Source organism: Pteropus alecto, unplaced genomic scaffold (assembly GCF_000325575.1).
Source record: "Pteropus alecto unplaced genomic scaffold, ASM32557v1 scaffold23, whole genome shotgun sequence".
Classification (NCBI taxonomy): Eukaryota; Metazoa; Chordata; class Mammalia; order Chiroptera; family Pteropodidae; genus Pteropus; species Pteropus alecto.
In genome coordinates this window covers 7,464,665-7,486,836 of record NW_006435837.1, presented here as the reverse complement: position 1 = coordinate 7,486,836, position 22,172 = coordinate 7,464,665, and the positions used below count along the sequence as shown (strand labels likewise).

The 22,172-nt window shown below is 38.6% G+C and overlaps 1 protein-coding gene and 2 pseudogenes across 3 annotated transcripts in view; 2 read left to right on the top strand and 1 right to left on the bottom strand.

The window, feature by feature from the left end:
* The window catches only part of GLRA2 (glycine receptor alpha 2), a 173,429-nt gene that overhangs the window by 104,430 nt on the left and 46,827 nt on the right, over window positions 1–22,172 (top strand). The gene's annotated exons all lie outside the window — the stretch shown is intronic.
* LOC112479548 lies at window positions 1,632–1,750 on the top strand (annotated as a pseudogene).
* Window positions 18,386–18,504, bottom strand: LOC112479599 (annotated as a pseudogene).

The window sequence follows — 22,172 nt, the reverse complement described above, 5'->3', positions numbered from 1 at the left end:
ACAGATGGATATAAAAAATGATATTCTAGCCCAGGTAATATTATATTGCATATATTAAAGCATAATAGGACTATTTTCATTGCTGATTATCACGGGACTGATGCACTAATCACCTTCAAGAACTAATAAGATGGTGCTGGAAGGAAAATAAAATCCAACACACCATGATAACTACATGGAAATCTCCGATGAAATATTATTATATATAATAAATGACAATTTTGAAAGCTTTCTCAAACTATGTTTTAATCATGTTTGTCTCCATTAAGCCTCTAAGTTAATTAAATAGGCAAACCAACTTGAGACAAGGAAATTGATTTTCTGCGTAGTATATTCTCAACAGAGCAGCAGACGTAAGAAAAGGATCAATTTTTCTTCATGGTGTGCAAATTAAGCTCCGTTCAGAAAAAAAAATTAACAAAATCCCTGTTCCCTTCTGTTCTTTGTTCTTTAGTGACGCGTTAATCAAGTAAATATGGCAGGAAGGGAAAATACATCTGAATGTTCCTTGTTCCTTTCACCTTTGGGAAAACAAAGAAGTCTCCTGTCTCATTAGAGAGAACTCCCAACCACTCCTTTCAGCCTCCTCCCTAATGGAGCCTGGGCATTGAGACCTAACAAGTGAGGCCTAGCTCCTTTCTACCCATCAAGGAATTCTAGTAGCAGTCTACTCGGCATGAACCAAAATAAAAAAAAATAGCTTGTGCATTGCATTTGTTTTATTATAATAAAGACAGCCTACTCCTTTGCTTTCCATTTCATCACAATCTCCTCATCTCCACCTCAGTGCCCCCAAGTGCACATTTTCATTTGCATCCCTGTTGAGAAATCAGAAAGACTCACATTCACCTGTATTTGCAAAGCTAGAGAAACTTACCTGTGGCATCCCTAGCTTGAGCTCTATGACATGGGATTCTGTTTTCGTGACTTCATCAACAGCCATTTATATTTTAGAATAAGTGAATGGAGGGTTCTCTGGTATGTGACTTAACTAAAAAATCAAATGGATATCCTTTTGTGAATGTTGATGCTGAGAGGTGTGTTCTTGGATGGAAGGTGGAAAAAAGGATTTTTCCTATGCCCTTTTTCCTTATTATCTACATAATGATATCAGTAAAGCTCTCTATATTCCAGAAGATATGTGTCAACAGTTCAAATATCATAGTGTAATATCCACTGTAGAGCATTCCATCACTGAGATAATTACATGCAAACGTGAATATATTCTTTATTCTTCTCCTATTTAAACTGAATAACACCAAGACCTTAATCATCTGTGAAAGTGGTATTGTTGCATGAGGGAAGAATTTGATAATAAATGAAGTTCAAGTAGGAGCTTTTAAATAATTCCAGAAAATTGTTTTTCCCATACTTTGTAATTCTAAATCTGTGTCTAGGGAACATTGTGCTTTTTTTAAATGTAAGGATCGGAGTGCTGAAAGATTTCAAAGTAAAACTATGCCTGACATTACGATTACTTTATAATTACAATATAAAATTGTTACATAATTAAAATATAAATTTACATTTTATATTATAATATATATCACCGAATTATAGCTAAACTCCATGTTACTGTATTCAGATATCCCACAGTAAAATCAAGTTTGTTGAAATGCAAAGTTCTGAAGGCCTATGGCCATGCTGCCCTGAACAAGCCCGATCCTGTCTGATCTCGGAAGCTAAGCAGTGTCGGGCCTGGTTAGTACTTGGATGAGAGACCACCTAGGAAGACCAGGTGCTGCTGTAGGTGATAAAAAAATAAGGGATTGTAAACTGACAAGGTCCTTGCAATCTGTGAGGTCAACCAAGGGTCAACCAAAAAAAAAAAAATAGCTTGTGCATTGCATTTTTTTATTATAATAAAGACAGCCTACTCCTTTGCTTTCCATTTCATCACAATCTCATCGCCACCTCAGTGCCCCCAAGTGCACATTTTCATTTGCATCCCTGTTGAGAAATCGCCTAAAAAAAAAAAAATTAAAAAAAAGCTCTGAAGAACACAGCCAAGTTAGAACATATGTGACTAACTGCGTAGCGTGCTTTCTCAAGACTGTCCTCTAGTCTCGTCTTCGCTTGTCTGAGCCGACACTAAAGAGAGATTACTGGACATAAATGAGGGCAGGGTCACCCTGATGTCCTCGAGGTAGAAGAACATGGCTCTGTTCTCCCGCTTGGAGTTTTCTTTCCACACAGTTAGCGTGTGGATGCATTTTTAGTCTTCGAAATCAGAATCCACCTCTGGTGAGTTTACAATGACATCAGTGCCCTAAGCATGATACTGAAAATATATAGGGACACAATAGCCTGGATTTTCAAGATATTCCAAAATGGAGGCGAGTGGGAGCTATCTGGATAGAAACAAATAAGCCAGGTGTGATAAGCACGCTGAGTAGGGCCTGTCTGCGCACTGGCAGTTCTCTGAAGATTGGAAGTAAGGGCTTACTTGGGTAAATCCCAGAATCTTGACGTTTCATTTTGGAATTAGAAGCTGGGTTACAACAAACCAGGAGAGATCAGAGCCAAGCTGGGCTGTCGGGAGCATCTGTGGAGCAGGGAGGTGAGCGCCTGCCAAGCTCTCTATTATTCTTGAGGTGGTGGCTTCCCCTTCTCCCTCCTGTACTCTGCGAAAAGACACCTAGAATGGGCCTCACTCCATTTTTTTCCAGCCACCCCTGACTTACTTACTTTAAGACGATGGCCAGATCAGATTCCCATGAGAAGTCTGTTATTCTTGGTGAAAATAATCTACACTGAGGGTTCCCATACAAACCCTGCCTGACCCTTTGATGACCACTGTTCCCTGTAGCTGCCCTTTTGGATTTTTTGTTTCATTCTCAGAATCAGGCCAGAGGAGGTTTCTATAGCTTGGTACTTAGTTTCAGTTCTCAGGATATTTCCTTAATTGCTTCCCTCTGCATCCTCCCAGTATTTGTGAGCTATGTTTTATACTGGGCTCAGTTGCTTGCATTTTTGTATGATGTCGTTTTCCATTTTTTTTCCCTCGAATATCATGAAACCTCACTACAAAATATGGGGTCTATGCCATGGGTCCATCTGTGTTATGACACAGCTCTTTGCATATTTCTTTCATAAGTGTACACAGATTTTATTTTCTAACACGGATCGCTCCGTACACTCAGGAACCTCCCTACTGTGGTCCAGACCCAGCAATATTTGCATCACCTGGGAGCTTTTGAGAGATGCAGGCTCTCAGGCCCCACCCCAGCTCTGCTGCATCACAATCAGATCCCTGGGGGATTCATGTGCACCTTACAATTTGAGACACACTGGGCCAAGGCAGTGGTTTTTGAAGCAGGGGTTGCACGTTAGTCACATGAAGAACTTAAAAAAAAAATACCAAAGTCGTGTTTCACTCCTAGAGATTCTAATTTAATTCGAGTTGGGTCCCTGATATGATTATTATTTTTAAGTTTCACATTTTAAAGGACAGCCACAATTGCGAAATACTTCTAGAATAGGCAACAGTAGGTGAAATTTGTATCCTTTTAGCAGTACATGTTGTAAGGTCAATGTTAGACCGGAAGATCCACAAATTGCCCTTTGTACAGTGCTTAGCATATGGTGGTCATTCAAATACATGTTCATAGTCGGTAGGGTACTAAAGCAGAAGAGAGATGACTAGGGTTCAAGTCCTGGCTCTGCAAGACATGACAGACATCTTTGACCTTGGGCAAACCACTGAACTTGCTGAGAAGTCAATTTCTTTGTCAGTCAAATGTGAAAGAGTCCCTAGTCTAGTAGTTATTCAGTCATTCATTTTTTAAACAAATATTTATGAGCATCTATTCTGTTCCAGATACTGTTCCAAGCACTGAGGATACAGTGGTAAATAACTAAGACAGGAAAAACTCTTGTCCTCATAGAACTTATAATGTAATGAGACATGTATAACAAGCGAATAAAAAATATAAAGCAGCATAGAGGTATAGGTCGTGATAAATGCCAAGAATAAAACTAAAGCACAGTAAAGTGTTGGAGTGGTAAGCTGTTAGGTGGGAGGGCGGAAAGCTAACTCAGATGAGTGATCTGAGAAGACCTCTCCGAGGAGGGCACATTTGAGCAGAGACCTGAATGATGGAAGAAGCAATCCAGGTAAAGATAAGCAGAGAGTCTGCAAGAAGAAAATCCCTGGGCAGAAGCATGCTAGGAGTGGTCAAGGGGTAGATACAGGGCAGTGGCGGTTACGGCAGGATTCTTTGCAGATATCTCTAGTCTATGACTTAAAAGATTTATTTAAGTGTTGAACCTTAGTGCATTTATGGGAAACATAAATTTCCTGAAGACAAAAATATCGAATATTTGAGGCAGCAGAACAGTAACAGAAAACCAGAGCATCATCATCATTGGCTCAACCTCTCTACTTCTCACCATAGTAATTTACTTTGGAATCCGCAGGCCTGCGCCCCGAAACATGCCCAGAGGTATTTACTACTCTAGGCAATGCCTTGAATTCAATAGATTTACTCCTGTTCTCTTGTGAGATGAAAAGGTACATTTAGGCACTTTGCTGCATTTTTCCCTTCCCCTTTGATTTATCGAAGCTCTGTGAACTGCTCGTAAGTCCAGGATCAAGAGAAAGCCGGCCCTCTGGGCCTGGTGTCCAGAGCGCTGGAGCACGGCTCTGGTTCCAGACTGCAGGAGTCTCTAGTTCCCGTCAAGAAGCAAAATGTCGTGGTTTTATTTCTACAATTCAACGGCCAAAGTGCATCTAAGGTTCAGAGATTTGCGTCCTAAGTATAGGAATCTTGATCACAAAATCTTGAAGTAAGAATATAAGCCCCCAAAGAAACGATGCTTAATGATGATCCTAAGTAATGACAATTAATGTACCCATTACAGGTGTCTTTTTCACATGCTATTTGGCTTCAGTAGTGCAGGATAAATACTCGTAATAACAACACTGACTAACACAAGATAAACTTAATTACATTTCATCTCTCTTCTAAGTACCTCACACGGGTTATCAGATTTAATTCCTACAATTCCCTTATACGTTAGTTACTGTCATCTTCATTCTCAGGAACCTGAGTCATATAGAGATTGGGCAACTTATCCAAAGTCATACAAGAAGTGACTGGACCAGGTTTCAAAGTCCAGACGTTCTGGTTCCAAAGCCTGAGCTCACACTCATATGGCTTACCTGCTTGACAAACACCTACTTATCTTATAAAATTCAACTTGAGTCTACTCTCTATGCAGCTTTCCCGTATCTCTCCCTCATCAGGTATAAATACTATAGCAAAAACTATATAATTACCGTTTTAAGTTCTATGTCAGACTCTGTGCTTAGTGCTGCACTTACGTGACCCTGCCTCCAGGCCAGGCAATAAAATGATTTTATTCCAAGGCCCACACTGTAAAATTAAATTGTAGTTTTAGTCTTTATTGCATTCTCTCTAAAAACTCCAGAAGGGGAATTACATTCATAACACAGAGCAACACTTAGAATCCCTCTCTCGCTGTGCCCGCCCCCCACGCAGGCTCCAACATCCCTGTGCTCCACGAAGCAGTGCATGAGAGCTGCCTCTAATCCCATTGCTTCCAAACTTCTAAAACTCTCTTCCTAAAACCTATCCATGAATGGCTTTTCCGCTCTCTCTCCCTCCCTCCCTCCTCCTCCTCCTCCTTTCTAAATTCACTTTTTTCTCTCTAGAGTAACTTGGTATCCTTTCCAGTATAAATCAGTCTATTATGTTTTAAGCTTCTTTCACCTTGGCCTCGGTTGCTGAATTGACTGACCTCATCACAGGGGCGGCAGCCCTAGTGACAAAGAAACCGTCTTCTCAGAAGAAAAGGAGAAAAAAGAAGACAGTGGCCATTCATGTTTATATTTTGCCCGTGTCATATACACTTTCTCAATTTATTATTATCACTCTGAGATGGGTTTAAATTTTTGTCATTTTAAGATTTTAAAAAATGAGAGATAACTCATTTACATGATAAGATAGGGTAAATTAATGTAGATCCAGAACCTGAATACAGTCCGAGTAAGTAAAAGACCTAAGTTTAGCCAGATCAGACATTGGATATATCATCTAATCCCTTCAATCCCCATTAAGGGCTCCAGTGTCATCTAGAACAGGGATCCACAAGCTATGGCCCATGGGCCAAATCCAGCCCACTATCTGTTTTTATAAATAAAGCTTTATTGGAATGTAGTTACAGTCATTCATCTATATAGTGTCTACGGCTGCTTTTGCACCACCACAAAAGCAGAATTGAGTAGTTGTGACAGAAAATGTGTGGTCCAAACCTAAAATAATTACTATGTGGCCCTTTACAGAAAGTTTGCTGACTCCTTCTCTAAGAAGAAGATTCTCATAACACATCCAACAGTTAACTAGAAACAGGCCAATTCACCCCAAATAGTTTTAAAATAATTTGGTAATATGATAAATTGTAAATGTGGTAAACTGGTCAATCAGTGAATTTCTTTCTTGCAAACAAGGTTCTGGAAATTTTTTTCAATCAACAAATTCATTCAAGAAACATTAATAGAGTATCTACTATGTGCCAGGTTCTCTTGGAATTTATGAATGAAAAAGACCCACATACTCTTATAGGTTACAGTCCAGCAGAGGGAGACAGATAATAAACAATACACATAATAATTAATGGTATTTTGAAAGGAGATACGTGTTGGGGAAAAGAAAATAAAAAAGGCCGACAGGAAATTAAGAACACAAATAGAGGCATATAATTTTAAATAGTGTGGTCAGAGTAGACTTCATTGAGAAGATGATATTGAGCAAAAATTGAATAGAGTGAGGAGAAAGGCACATAGATACCCAGGAAAGAACATTCCAGGCACAGGTAACAGTCAGCACAAAAACTCTAAGGAAGGAGCAACAAAGAAGACAGTGTGTCTGGAGCAGAGAGTGAAGGAGAAATCAGGACATGAGGTCAAAGTGATTATGGAGGACGGTCATGTAGGACCTTGTTGACCATTGCAATGATTCCAGCAAATAGTCTAAGTGAAATGTGGGCCATGGAAGGTCCCGAACAAAGAAGTGACATGACATATGTTTTAAGAAGGTTACTGCAGTTGCTTTGTTGATGACAGCCTGAGAGAACAAGGGAGGGAGCAGGAATACTAGTTAGGAGGCTATTGCAGTCATTCAAATGAGAGATGATGGAGAGTGAGACCAGTGGCTGGCAGCGCAGAGATGAGGAATGGTCAGATTCTGCTGGATGTATATTGGAGTAGAGCCAAGAGAACTTTCTGATGAACTGGATGTGAAATTTAACAAAAGAAAGTAGTTAAATTTTTTAGCATAGCAGCTGGAATGATGGAAGTACCAACCAACATGACTATGAGAAAGACTGCAGACAGAGCAGATCAGTACAGATGTCCATTGAACATCAAAGTAGAGTTACTGAGGTGGCATTGGATATACAAGTGTGGAGTTAATATAAGGTTCTGGCTAGAGATGCAAATTTCATTGATTGAAATACAGCTTATGGCATTTCTTTTACTGTAAATTCTTTCATGGCTGGACCCTGTCTCATTCATCTTTTTATCTCTAGCCCTTAATATGGTGCCAGGAGTAAAATGAATAACACTGCACTTTACGGATATTCAAAGATGCTATATGAATGAATGAATGAACAGATCAAATTACACAAATTACAAATATTTTCCTTCTGTAGAAGAGAGAAGACCTCAAATTGTTTCATTTACCTTTAATAGTATTTAGGAAGCCATGTTCAAGTAGGTGTCATGGTAAAGGATCAAATATGACCATCAAACTTGGCAGTGTGCTGTCTTTCCTATCATTTTAGTTGTATGAAGAGTTAATAAATACATTGGCATTCCTACTTCTTGTTAGTCTTGATATAAGAGAATGATTCTTATTGATCAAAGAAGAGTGGTCCATTTCTGGACAAGCTGAATGATCAGAGAAATTAAGTTCGAAAGAAAAAAGGCAGGAAAATTCATCCATCTGGGCAAAATTCTATTGTTGAAACTATACACAAGAGAAAAATGATCAATTCTAGGAAGTAGATAACTTTGCTAAAACTTAATTTTAAAATAGAAAAGATTTATCAATACCATCCAGTCTGAATTAAGTACATTTTCACAGATTGCTAATAACTTTGAGCTGAATAATATCTCAAGCCCATGATTTATTAAAACTTGCAACTCTGTCCAAGTGAATATAATACTTATATAAATATTTTACCACTTTTAATTTCCAGATCATATTTGAGAATGGGGGTAGGATAATTAAGTGGATAGAACCTAAGTGCCAGGACATCTGAGATTTATTATTTTCCGCAATAATTCCCAGTTTGTCACTATGATTCTTTTTGTTGACTTGTGATAAATGAGGATGAATTATACATTCTAATATCTCTATCTCCTTAGAATTCATGAAGTAGAACACACATACATTCACACACAAAAACCTATTAATGAAAATTCACGATCACCACCACAATTTTACTTAGAGAGGCATATATAACTTGAATTCAGAGTTCCAGAAAGATGAGCTCGTATTTATTCACATTAACTTAAGGTTATATATTACTGCACAGAAAGATGAGCAACACAATTCACTGAAGCTAACTCAATTTCAAAACTGTATTTCAGATGTGAATGATGACAAAATATAGAGAAATTATTCTAGTAAGAATTCCTGGCCACAAACAAAATGTATATGAATGTTCAGGCTTTAGAGGTTTAGCTGCACTTGATTTATAAAAATGTTTATTTAATTTTCTGAACAGGTAATACATTCACACAAATACTCATACGAGGTATTTTTTATGTCTTCCCTGACCTCATCTTCCACAGGCCCAGTTCCTAAGTTTGTACCCCTATCAACAGGTCAATATTCCTGCTTATTTCCTGTTATATTTATCGGGAACACATTACGCTTACAAATTTAACCTATAAAAGGATTAAAACATATGATATTAAACCTTCCTATGAATGTACATGGAATGTCTTTTCATTTGTTCAAATTAACTTTTGTGTTCCTGCACATTTTGTATTAAATTTCTCAAATATTTTATTCTTTTCTATTGCTACTGTGAATTAGTTATTTTTATATTTCATATGAATACGACTTTTGATTTCTATATATTAATTTTGTACTTTGCTACCTTACTGAATTCTCTTAATACCTGCAGATTTTTCAGTTGATTCTCTTGGGTTTTCCAATAGATTGGTATATCATTCACAAGCAGTTATATTACCCTCCCCTTTCTAATTTTTATACCACTGGTTGTTTTATCTACTTGCCTTAATGTCTACCTCTAGCATCATGTTGCATGATACTGGTAATGTGGGCATCTCTGTCAGGTTTCAGACACTAGTTATAATTCTACTAGTGTTTCCCCATTAAACATAGTTTTTGGTTTTGCATTCATATTTTCCATAAATTAATATTATTGACTGCTTTATCAAGAATTTAAGTTGAATTTTAGAAATATCTGTTTAGTGTATCAGTAAATTAACCGATAATTTTTCACATCAGATTTCCAGGCTAAGATGGTTTCACGGAGGACTTCTAGTATACCTTGAAAGAGTAAATAATTCAAATCTGTTTTGTCTATTCTAGAACCTAGTGTATGAAAAACTTCTAAATCATAAAGCAAATGTAACAGTGATACCAAAATTCCTCAAAAAGTCTACATGCACACACACACACACAAAAGATAATTGCAGATGAGTCTTACTTAGCAAAATGGATGTAATAATTCTATGTGGCAAACAGTTCAGGAAGGCATTAAAAAATAATGTTATGACCCAGTAGGATTTATTCAAGAATGCAAGGATAATTTGCTATAAGAAAATCTATCACTAAAATACTTCATATTAATTTATCAAAGAATAAAAATCATATGGGGAAATATGCTGAAAAAAGTAGCACTTGAAGAAATGTCTCTATTTCTTCTAGAGAAATGGTCTAAATTTTTTTTAAATTTCTTCTGGGATAAGTTTCAGTAAATCATATTTCTTATAATACTGTCTATTTCATTCAGGTCTTGAAATATACATGTTTAAGTTGAACAAAGTAGTCTCTTGTGAGTCTTAATTTTCTTGTTTTATTCGCTATTATTGTTTCTTATTTTATATAGTTATATTTTCTCTTTCTCGATTAGTCAAGCAATTTATCTTGTTGTTTTCTATACAAAGCTAGTTTTTCATTGTATTTATTTTTCAAATAATTTAGTTTTTGTAATTCATTAATTCCTGCTTTTATCTTTATAATTCCTTCCTTCTACTTCTTATAGTCTATTTTGTTGTTTACTGATAAAAATATTAAAAATCATTCTGAGTACTGCTTTAGATATATCTTATAAATTACAATATATGTTGTTTTATTACTATTTTCTAGAAACTATGCAATTTCAGTTTATATCTTCTCTTTTATTGAAGGATTAAGAGAAATTCATTCTTCCCCCCAAAATGTAAAGGCTTTATTTCCTGGGTTTTGTTGTTCTAGTTTTTGTTCTTTCTAGTTTTGCCATAACATCATGAGAAAATGTTTGCTGTATTACTTCCAATTGTTGAAATCTGGTGATAGTGCTTGCATTTGATTTTTGTGAATATTCTATAGGCATTGCAAAAAAGGTACATTCTTTATTTAGAGAGTTCAAAAAATTATCAGTTAGATCTTTCCCATTAATTATGTTATCAGGTCTTCCATTTGTGTTCAGTTCAAGTCTCAACTCACTGGACATCTTCTCTGATACATGTTTTCAAACCATGCACATCCTAAGCCCAGACTGGCTCCTTTCCTCTGCCCCTCTAGTACCTGTACTTCCTGTTATTTTAACAATTTCTGCACTGTAATATAATTGCTTATTTACTTGTCAACACATTAAGGTCCTTGAGAACAGGGAGCATATCTTGTACAATGTTGTATCCTCAGGACCCGACAGCACTTGGCACATAGAAGGTTCTCAGAATGATTTGTGGAATAAATGAATGAATATCTCCATAACTTCCCCCCTTTAGAATTCCTCTTAGAAAAGAGGACTGGAGAGAGCGAACAATACACTGGGAAGAAAATATTAAGGCACTGGAGGTGCCTTGCAAATAGGTAGTCTTTCAAACAAGTCCCATGATTCCCATGCAGACACTGGCAACCTACCCTATTGGTTCCCAGATGTGGCTGGTAGCATACCATCTGCCCAAGTATACCAGGAAAAATGGCAAAGTGGCCAGTGTTCATCACCAGCATTTTCTACTTCTTTAATGCTGCTCCCTGCCCCTGAAGAAGCCACTAATCTCATGTGACTGCTCTGGTTCCAAAGTTCAGAAGCCTCTTCGGTCCTTTTTATCCCTTCTGCAATGGAAATTCCAGCCAATTCAAGCCAGTCTCAGTTGAGTACTGGTTTTATTAAAGTCATTTGCAATGAGTTGTGACCGATTCTATCGATTTAATTTTTCAGGACATATGTTTGTCCCCAAATGGGAGCCTGCTAATTTAAATAAATTTTTAGTTAGTTGTTACTTATCTTTTCTGAATACCACCCCCCCTCCATGCTTAATTATGCCTTTGAAATGCATGGAATCAGCATAGTTTAAAGCAGGCAGCTATATACAATCTTGCCCTTTGGCTTTCCTTTCCTCATCTGAAAAATTAGGGAATTTGATTAGATGATCTAGAAAGTTGTCTCAGCTCTAAACTTCTGTGACTGGTATTCTGTCATTTAGCCTTTGCAAATTACTCTAAAGAACCTCAATCACCATTGGAGAATGAGTAAGAAAAAGCAAGGCAAATATTGAATTCAATAAATCTTCAAATTAGGGAAGGGGGTCATATAGTCAGTCTTTGACCATCCACAGCAGTGAGGCATAGCACAAATCATCTTAACACTAAATAACAAAAACCTTTGAACAATGGGTTAATAGCCAAAGTCTGTAAAGAACTCATATAACTCAACAACAACAAAACAATCTGATTTTAAAAATGGGGAGATGACTTGAATAGCTACTTTTCCAAGAAAGACACACAGATGGCCAACTAATACAGGAAAAGATTCTCAGTATCACTAGTTATAAGGGAAATGCAAATCAAGACCACAATGAGATACCACGTCACACCTGTTAGAATGGTTATTCTTAATAGGACAAGAAATTGCAAGTGTTGGAGAGGACGTGGAGAAAAGAGAAACTTCACACACTCCTGGTGGTAATGTAAATTGGTGCAGCCACTATGGAAAACAGTATGGAAGTCTCTCGAAAAATTAAGAATAGAGGTACCATATGACCCAGCAATCTGTCTTCTGGATATGTATGTAAAATTTTTGAAAACACTTATTTGTAAAGATGAATGTGACCCTATGTTCACTGCAGCATTATTCACAATGAGCAAGACATGGACACAACCTAATTGTCCTCTGACAGGTGACTGGATAAAGATGTGTTACATATATAGAACGGAATAGTACTCAGCCATAAAAAGATAAAATGTTGCTATTTGTGACAACACGAATGGGTCTTGAGAGTATTATACTAAGTGAAATAAGTCAGAGGGAAAAGGAGAACTCATATGTGGGATATCAAATGAAAAGCAACAAATGAACAAACAAAAACAAACATACAAATAAAAAAACCCAAACTCCTATATACAGACAAAAGAACGGTAGTCACCAGAGGGGAACTAGGGCGTGGGGAGGATGAAGAGGGTAAAGGGGGTCAAATACATGGTGACAGAAGGAGACTAGACTTTGGGTGGGAGGAAATAATACAATACACAGATGTTGCGTTATAAAAATGTGCATGTGAAATTTATATAATGTTATTAACCAATATTAACCCCGGTAAATGCAGCAATTTTTTTTTTAAATCTGTTACGAATGATCAAAGAAAAACAAAAACTGGGGAAGGTTCTAAGAGATTATCTGGTCCAACCCTTTCCACAGGCATAAATCTCCTGGAAAGAGGTATTATTGGAAGCATTCTGGTTCATCGGACATTCAAATTGTTAGATCTAAGATGCTAGGAAATATGTTGAAAGAATTCGAGTACAATAAAAATATTCCAAGTGTTAAAACTAGAATAAATATGTGATGTCATAGTGAAAATAAGATTGGACAAAGAATCCTGTTGCGGGCTTGGCTTTGCTCTCAACTGGTTCTTTGGCATTAGAAAACTCTCTCAAGCTCTCTGACCTCAATACCTGCACAACTATATATGTGGAGGTGGAATGAATTATATACTGAAATATTTTTGAAATATCAATGTATCCTACACAACATACATAATAGTAATTTTTGACAATAATGACATGCTTCTGAATGTTAGAGAAAATTGAAAAAAATTATGCAAATTAAGTATTTTCATAACGTTACTCATGAAACAAAATGCCTTCAATATTGCTACCATGACTCATAATACTGGATAAATCTCAACAAAAGTTTATGGAAAAGACCAAATTCAATTATGAATTATAAAAGCATAAATGAATCTCTAGCATTTGAGAGAATATACAGTTTGCATCTTGTTTATCTAAAATTTCACATGAATGATTTTGCTCACTTTTCTGAAATTAACATTTTGAGATTTAAAGGTAAGAATGAGCCATTTTAGCACAAAGGATAATTTTAAAACAAGAACAGCAGTAGGAAAACTAGCCCCTCACTGATAGCATTGATTTCAAGATATAGCAGTTGCCCAGAATTTCTCAAGTGCTTCCATCTAGGAAGAAATCACACGAGACTGACTTCCACATTTAACTTTAATGAAGATTCTAAATTAGTTGAAACCATTAATTAATCAAATTAATTTGCATTACTCAAAGGCATCGACTCTAATGGCAAGATGGGAGTACAAGAGGTCAACTCTACTGTGATGACAAAAGTTAACATATTTGAGCACTTACAAGGTACCAGGCCTATTACTGAACATTACCCATTAATTATTTCATGTTTATCTCAATCCTACAGGAAATCTATGTGATGGGTTCTATTACTGTTCCCGTTTTTTAGCTGAGAAATCTGAGGCACACAATGATTATGTATCTTGCCCTATGTGTACAGCTAAAAAGAGGCAAGGAAAGCTATATCCTGGTGCTAATGGGTTTTATTACCATGCCAACCCAGCACTGAGAGGGAGCATGGCCATCATCACCTCTATAAAACAGGTTTCTCAAGGGAAGAAACCAAATATTATCTTTGTGTATCTTTCAGCATCTCACACATAGGGAACAGCTTAAAATGATTTGTTGACTGACTGCTAAAAATATACAATTCATTTTGGGATCCTATATCCGTATATACAATGGCAACAAGAAATTAAGATGATGATTTAAGTGATTCCAGGGGATAAAAACACCTTACAATGGAATGCTTTGGAGTATAAATTACCAGTTTTACATTCTATGTTGATCAAAATATAGAGAACACTTATTAATTCTGATTACTTTGGTTAATGGTTAGCTTGAATTATGATATATGATTAGATCAGGAGTTCATATTTTTTTTTTCTGTTAAGGGCTAGATAGTAAATATATGAGGCTTTCTGGGCTGTAAGATCTCTGTTGTGACTACTCAACTCTACTATTGTAAGTAAAGAATAGAGAGGCGTAGACAACATGTAAATGAATGGGTATAGCTGCATTCTAATTAAACTTTATTTACAAAAGAAGAAAGCAGAACAGATTTAACCCATAGGCAGTAGTTTGCCCATCCAGTCCTCCAGCATAGGTAAATTAATTTTGAATAGCTACTTAATACATATTCAAGCAGGGAGCCTACTTGAATGAGTAACTTAAAAATGAATATATTAGGGATTCGAGATGGCACAGAAGGTAGAGGCTGTGCACGCCTCCTCTAGTGACCACACCGAAATTATAACAACACTACAGAGCAACCAGTACATGGGGCTGCCAGAGGTCTGGCTGAACATAAGCCTAAAATAAGGTCACCTCAAAACAGTAGGCGGGTTGGAGACTCAATATGGCTCTGTCCCACAACCGCGAATGGTGGTCGAGAATCGGGAGGGCTATCTTGGCTACAGAGCACCCAGCCTCACCTGAGGAGTAAGGTGTCTCCAGCCCCGGGTTTCAGTGCCAAGAAGAGAAGTCCCCACAACCTCTGACTTGAAAACCAACAGACTGTGGCTGAGACAAGGGCTGCGGAATTCTCAGGCATTCCTCTTAAAGGGTCTGTGCCCAGCCTTACTCGCTGACAGACTCGCTCACTCTGAGCTTCAGTGCCTGGGCAGCTGCTCAACAGGTGCCGGGGACATACGGGGAGACGCTGAGCTGTTGGGCTTCAGGGCAAGGGCTGTAGGAGCAGCTGGCTCCTAGACAGAGGTGCAGGCAGGAGCTATTGTTCCTTTGTTGAGCCCTCCCCTCTCCAAGCCTACAGACACAGACACCGTCAACCTGGATGACACAGGTTGCTCCGCCCAGGGGATTCCCTGAGACTCTGCCTCTCTTGTAGGCCCACCCAAGCCACCTACAGTGATTTGTTCCATACAAACAGGCTGTCTTGGCTCCTGCTACGGACTTTCCTAAAATCTCTCAAAGGCTCACATAACCCAAAGAAGCAGCATCTGGCCTTGGCATGCCTCCTACAGCTTGCTGAGCAGCCCCAAGTACTGCACTAGTGGAAGCCAGCCTCGGTTTCTGACTTGGCTCCTCGAGGCACCTATAAGCCCATCACAAGTGGCAGCCATCTGTGAATTGCTTGGTGACTCTTATAAGGAGGCCCCGGAGGTGCATAGGCTGCGGATGAACTTAGCCTGCATCTGGACCCCTCCCAGGTCTGTGCCAAGGGACTACCCAGCCCAGAACACCTACCACATAAAGTCATTCTACTAAGACCGAGAGACTTAGGAGCCCTACCTAATACACAGAAACAGACACAGGGAGGCAGCCAAAATGGGGAGACAAAGAAACATGACACACATAAAAAAGCAATACAAAGCTCCAGAAAAAGAATTCACCAAGATGGAGACAAGCGATCTACCAGATGCAAAGTTCGAAACACTGGTTATAAGGATGCTCAAGGAACTTAGGGTAAGTATAGATGAACTCAGTGAGAATTTTAACAAAGAGAATTAAAAAAATAACAAAAATAACAAAAATAGAGATGGAAAACATAATAGGGAGCCAGTCAGAAATAAAGAATACAATACCTGAGATGAAGAGTACACTAGAGGGAATCAGCAGAGTGGATGAAATGGAGGATTGAATCACAGATATATAGAGGATGGGGTAGTGGAGTACACCCAATCAGAATAGCGACAGGAAGAATGAATCAAAAAAAAAATGAGAATAGTTTAAGAAGCCTCTGGGAATGAGAATAGCTTAAGAAGCCTCTGAGACAACGTCAAGTCTACAACATTCACATCATAGGGGTACCAGAAGGAGAAGAGAGAGAGCAAAGAATTGAAACCTATTTGAAGAAATAATGACAGAAAACTTCCCTAATCAAGTGAAGGAAAGAGACATACAAGTCCAGGAAGTGCAGAGAGTCTCAAGCAAAACGAAGCCAAAGAGGTCCACACCAAGACACGTCATAATTTAAATGCCAAGGTTAAATACAAAGAGAGAATCTTGAAAAGCAGCAAGAGAAAAGCAGTTACCTACATAAATCTGCTCCCATAAGACTGGCAGCAGATTTCTCAACAGAAATTTTGCAAGCCAGAAGGGATTGGTACGAAATAGTCAAAGAGATGAGATCCCAGGACCTACGACCAAGATCACCCAACAAAGTTATCATTTAGAATCAAAGGACAGATAAAAAAAAGCTAGATAAGAAAAAGCTAAAGTTCATCACCACCAAGCCAGTATTACGGGAAATGTTAGAGGACTTCTTTAAGAAGAAGAAAAAAATATATGTATCAAAAGTCTAAATAATGGCAATAACTACATATCTATCAACAAGCACTTCAAATAAAAAAGAATTAAATGTTTCAGTCAAAAGATAGGGTGGCCGAATGCTGCCTACAAAAGACTCAATTCAGATCAAAAGACACAGAGAATAAAAGTAATGAGATGGAAAAAGATATTGTATGATGGACCTAGAGGGTATTGTGCTGAGTGAAGTAAGTCAGATAGAGGAAGACAAATGCCATATGATTGCATGTATTTGTGGAATCTAAGGAACAAAATAAATGAACAAAAAAGTAGAAACAAACTCGTAGATACAGAGAACATTTTGAGGATTACCAGATGATAGAGGGGTTAGGAGGTCAGTGAAAAAGGGGGAAGGGATTAAGAAGTACAAATGGGTAGCTACAAAATAGTCATGGAGATAGAAAGTATAGCCATAGAAAGTAAGGAATATAGCCAATAATATTGTAATAACTATGTACGGTGTCAGAGGAGCACTATATTTATCAGGGTGATCACTTTGTGAGTTATATAGTTGTCTAATCACTAGGCTATACGCCTGAAACTAATAGAGCATTGTCTGACAACTATAACTGAAAATAAATTCTCATTAAAAAAATGAATATATTATGGTTCTTATTTTCTTATACTATTTAGTTATCCTCACGGATACTTATTATTTTTCTTAACTAAACTTACCTCTTTAAAAAGTCCAAAAATAAAGCATAAAATCTTACCAAACTCTGGATTTGTGAGGCCCAAATTACACAACTCCTCTCAGCTCGCTCTCTCTCCTAAAGACATCATATACTGGTTATTTATTACTACGAAATAAATTATCCACCAACATCCTCAAACTTAGTGGCTTAAAAGACATTTTAATATCACAGTTTCTGTGGATCAGGAATCCAGGCACGACCTAACTGAGACCTCTGTTCCAGAGTGTCTCGGGAGGCCAAAATCAAGGTGTAGCTGGGACTGCAAGCTCACAGGAAGGCCCAACTAGAGGAGGATCCAAGAGTAGCGGCATAAGTCAACGGTATGAATAATGGGCAAAAATCACTGAGGCCATTTTAGAAGCCTGCTTACCATGTTCTATTGAAACTAAGTCTGCACCGATCTTGTAGTGCAATGCTGTTAACATTTTAAATTGACGTCCTGTCAACAGGAGTAACTTGTACCTTCGTATTGTCTACATCCTTATAGCTCAAAATATAACTGTTACTCAATCTCCCTAACAAACTTCATATATAGCATGGAACAGATTATTTATATGATGGTTCTGCAAATAAGGTGCTCTGGTTATTTACCTGATGCTGGGAAGGTTGGTATATGCTGAATAATTCTTGCATCATAGTACATAGGAAATACTGACTTTTCTTATAGCTACATAATTCTAATTTCATCAATTTAAAACTAGCTAAAGAGTAGAAAGGGAAGTGAGGGGTGGTAAATTAAATGGGTAATATAGATCCCAAATTGATTTCATAGTTGCTTTGTCGGATTGATTTTTGTTTTTCATTTATATATATATATATTTTTTTTTTTTTATTTTTTTACGCCTACAGCACCTGAGCTTCCTAGGTGGTCTCCCATCCAAGTACTAACCAGGCCCGACTCTGCTTAGCTTCCAAGATCAGACGGGATCGGCCTTGTTCAGGGTGGCATGGCCGTAGAGCGGATTGGGTTTTGAACTGTGTCGGCTCACCATACTTATTGACAAGCAAACCAGCCAGATATAGGGTTTTTATCAATAGGAAATTTTCAGGAGGAGATGTGGTTTGTTTGCCATCCTGGTTCTAAATAGTGCAAGACGTGTTAGGTATCATTTTTCTGTCAGGCTTCCCTGATCTGATATTAGGTTTGGGTCATTTATTTTAGTAAACTGCAGACCCTATAACACGTATTTGGATGCAGACAGTTCATTTGAAATGTGAGAGTGTGTGGAGTGTAAACAAGGAAAAGAGAAAAGCCAATGACCTGTATTTCTCCGTTGCTTACCATGGAGGGGATCTGAAAAACAGCACATAATTCTCATCCAACTTGTGCCACCAAGTAACTGTGGATGTAGGGTCTTTATCCACCAACTCCCACCCCTTCGGGACTGAGGGCTGCCCCGGGGAGTGTTCTAGGCTTCCCTGTATACAAGTTGAGAAACTTATTAAAGTGCCAGAAAAATCTCTCAGGTAGAAAAGCAGACGGTTGGTTCAAGGGCTTAGGGTTAGCTCCTGATGATTTACACACTTTTCCACTCAATTTGCAGGGAATTCAACACATCTGTTACACAGTCTTACACATGCAAATATTTCTCATCAATAAATGTGTTTCTAAGCAAGGAATTCATCATTTTAGTCAAGTTCTGCCTGGCACCCAGGGGCAAGGCTACTGCCAAGATTCACCACTCTAATCACCTTGAGATCGAGACCCCATCCTGCTATTGACTTAGTTTCCTTTCTCATCACTTTCTCTTTCCCAGAGTCACAGAATCATAAAATAGCAGAACCCTTTTATATTTTCGAGAAGGAACCTGAGGCCCAGAAAGGAGAAATGATGTGCCCACATCTGCCAAGTTAGCCAGTGTCAATGCCAAGACCCACGACCCTGGTGTCTTCTCACAGCTCTCTCCGTCACAGCCCTGCTGCCTCCACTTAGTTTATATAATCCTAAAGGATTGATTTCCGCCAAGGCACTGAGATTGATCTAAACTCTGTGAAGCAGATATATGCAACTGATATATTAGAAACTGATGTGTTCAATGAGCCCAACCAAAATCTTTTCACATTTACGATTTATCTTCTTTAGCAGTCTGTATACTTCCATGTTGAAATATAATAATGACTCCAGATGGCATGGCCTTTATTTCTTCAAATAGCTTGCACATCTATTTGTGTCATTTTATTCAAGAGGCTGTAGGATTTCTTTTTAATTAGTAACGGACTCCTGCAGGCTAATATGTATTGCAAATAAGTATGTAATTATTAGTGGGGGATTTGCGCTTCTGGTTTTTGTGGTGAGGAGAAAGGCATGGAGCTGACACATCAAAATGCTGCTCAGCTACAGGAAATGGTCACAGTGCAGGCCAGATCTTTGGTAATTTACAGTAACAAAAAGTGAGATCACCCACCCAGCCAGAGGCTTTTGGACCACATTAACTCCCAGTCTGATTGACCTGTATGTAGCTCCTTTCCTTGTTTTCTCCTCCCCACGTATAACCTGGAACATGATGGGGAACTGGAATTCTTCCATCGTAGCTTCGCTTTGGATGGTGTGAAACAGTAGGTTGCTGATTACCTTCAAGAGCGTAGGTCAATATGTACCAGGCTTGAGTGGCCAGGATCTTGTGCCAAGAAGGCAAGGTTTCTGTCAAGGTAGCCCCATTGAGACATCCTCATCAACCTGCTGCCTTCCATATGAGCTCATGTTGAAGTACAAAGTTGATACCAAACCAGGCCATAGGCCGGGGGCTGTGTGGTACAGCTTCTCGGCTACCACTGATGCTGCCATTCGATGAAATTAATATCTCACACTATATTCTCAGTTATGAAATACTCTTTGGCCCTCCACCAAAAAAAAAAAAACCACTTGTCCTCATCCCCAGGATGTAGCACACTAGTGCTCGGAGGCTTCAGGTGCAGAGTGGGGAAGCTCAGCACGTGGAGAAGCCCCTTTGTACCCTGGAGTCATCACAGGATTCGAAGTGTTCTTGAAGAATGGCTTCTCTATCACTGAACTGGGCTTCTGAAGGCTGCCGCTATTTTGTGGCCCAGAATCACCCATTCCCCAGCTATCTTGGCTACTGATTCTCTCAGAACCAGGCCTGCATCAGGACATACCATCGTGACAGCTGCAGGACGATGAGTAGCCTGCACACCCTCACTCAGCACTGGCATGCCCGCTCACTCTAATAAGGTTCTCAGTTTCAGAAAGGGCTGAGGTGAGGTTTGGCCAGTGCTGCCTTCCTGATCTGGCCTCCTCAACCTACTCTAGGGAACAAAGCCAACTTGGAAACCATAAGCCAGTAAACCCAGTCTGGGACGTAGAGACTGCTCAGCTTTTCCCCCTCCCCCTCCCATTAAGTCCCCTCTCTGGGGAACCCCAGATGGAAAGCAAAGGAAAACTTTTGTCATCACAATAAACCCTATCCACCATTCCAAAGCCTTTCACTCAGCCAAAAACCAAGTCCAAAAAACAAGACTGAACTGTTTTTATTAAACTTCCCTCCTCTCCTTCCTTGCTCACAAGCATAAAATTTGAATGTGGGGTGGGCGAGAGAGTTAATAAAAATAAAGAAATGGAAACAGCACTTACTGCTGACTGAGAAAGTAAATGAACAGTGTGGTTACCTCGCATCTTTAAACATTCACTTTCATAGCCGCTCCTTGGCTACAGGTGTGACTGCGCAGCTGTTTCTTACTTGCCCACCCCACCACATGCAGTTTCTCACCTCTTGCATCAGATGCTGTCATCTAGTGGAACCACGGTCTGAGTAATTGTGACTCACTCCCCAGAGAGGGAGGTTCCCACAAGACTCAGTGAGCCGGAGAGCACAGTGTGGCAGGAAGGCAGAGCAGATGTGAACAGCAGCTCGACCACTCTTTCTTGGTAAAGGTAATGGGTAAACTCAGTTTTCGTATATTTATAATGGAGAAAACTCATAGAGATGTGTTGTTCAAGCTTTGTTGATGGTGGTGGTGGTTCATTTTTTGTTTTGTTTTTCACAAACGGGTGCTCTCAACAATGAGGTTCCATTTCATGTGAGCTTAACTTTTGTGAATTTGAAATAGGGCAATATAAAAATACTAATAAAGTCTTAATGCATGCACAGAACATGAAATACAACAAATTCTACTTTACATTTTTTCCTCGAGGGAAAATTGCCTTGAATTATGCAAGTTTTGAATTATGCAATGTCTTCAAAGGCTCATCGCGGGCAAACCAATGTGACTGAGTGTCTACAATCTGCCAAAAGAGTGTTAAGATTTACATAAAGTGTCTTATTCAATCTTTCAACAATCCCAGGTCACTGAAATCCTTGGGCCCTACTTCAGTATGAAGAGACTGAGAGTCCAAAAGGTTAAGTAATTTTCCCAAGTTCACTGGCCCTTCCGCTAGGATTCAAATCCAAATTGGCCTGGCTCCAAAGCTATTCATTTCCTTCCTTTCTTTCACATCTTCATATTTCCCCCAAGTTCTCCTCCACTTCACACACATATGCACACAGATGCGCACGCACTGACTACACAAATCTCCACTAAGTGGAGCATCATTCCATTATTCCCTAAAGCCTGTGGTTGTCTTTCCAACTGAGATGATCCAATCGGCTCTTTTCTTCACCGGGATCATTTT